At 36.8% G+C, this 1089-nt stretch overlaps 1 protein-coding gene across 1 annotated transcript in view; it reads left to right on the forward strand.

Annotated features, from left to right (window-relative positions):
* Nucleotides 1-1089, forward strand: part of Ncald (neurocalcin delta) — a 451793-nt gene that overhangs the window by 92493 nt on the left and 358211 nt on the right. The window lies entirely within an intron of this gene.

The following is a 1089-nucleotide window of genomic DNA, read 5'->3' on the forward strand; positions in this document are numbered from 1 at the left end:
TTTCTTGAGTTTTGTTTTGTGCCCCAGTATGAGATTGATAGATTTTGTGGAAAGTTCCATGGGACACTGAATAGAAAGTATATTCTTTGGAGCTTGGGTGGAATATTCTTTAGGTGTCTGTTAGGTTCCTTTGATGTATGGTATTGTTTAATTCAGATGTCTCTCTCTTAACTTTCTGCCCTGTTGACCTATCTCATGGAGCCAGTGTGTTATTGAAGTCCCCTCGTATTAATGAGTTGGGATTTATCTGGGTCTTAAAGTCCTGTAGTATTGTTTTTATGAAGTTGGGTGCACCAGAGTTTGGTGAATATGTGTTCATGATTGTAATATCTTCTGGGTTTATTGTTCCTTTAATCGGAATGAAGTGGCCCTCTTTATCTCTTCTGATTAGTTTTAGTTTAAAGTCTATTTTGTCAGATATTAGAATTTCTTAGTAGCATTCGCTTGGTATATTTTTTCCATCCTTTCACTTTAAGATAGTGCCTGTCCTTGAAAGTGAGATGAGTTTCTTGCAGACAACAAAAAGATGGGTTTTGTTTCTTAATCCATTCATATAGTCTATCTCTTTTAACTGGGGAGTTCAGTCTGTTAATGTTTAAAGTTATTAATGAAAGATGAGTATTGAATCCTGTCTTTTTTTTTTGTTTACATTCTTGCTATAGCTGTACTTTTACACTGTCATACCCTCGTTGGAATTCTTTCTGCAACCCCTTGGGTATAGTCATTCTTTTCTTCAGCTCTTTGTATTGCTCCCAGAACTCTCTGAAGGGCTGGTTTTGTGGACAAGAATTCCTTCAGTCTATTTATGTCATGGAAGATTTTTCTTTCCCCTTCAACTATAATAGACATTTTGGCTGGATATAGTAATCTGGGTTGGCATCTGTGGTCATTTAACACTGGGAATACTTTGGTCCAGGCTCTTCTGGCTTTCATAGTTTGCATTGAAAAGTCAGCTGTGATCCTAATGGGTTTTCCTTTATATGTGACTTATTGTTTCTCTTTTGCAGCTTTCAGAATTTTCTCTTTGTTTTGTGCGTGTAGTGTTTTTACTACGATGTGCCGTGGAGAGTTTCTGTTCTGGTCCTGTCT

The sequence above is a fragment of the Nannospalax galili genome, unplaced genomic scaffold (assembly GCF_000622305.1).
Source record: "Nannospalax galili isolate Female #2095 unplaced genomic scaffold, S.galili_v1.0 scaffold687, whole genome shotgun sequence".
Lineage (NCBI taxonomy): Eukaryota > Metazoa > Chordata > Mammalia > Rodentia > Spalacidae > Nannospalax > Nannospalax galili.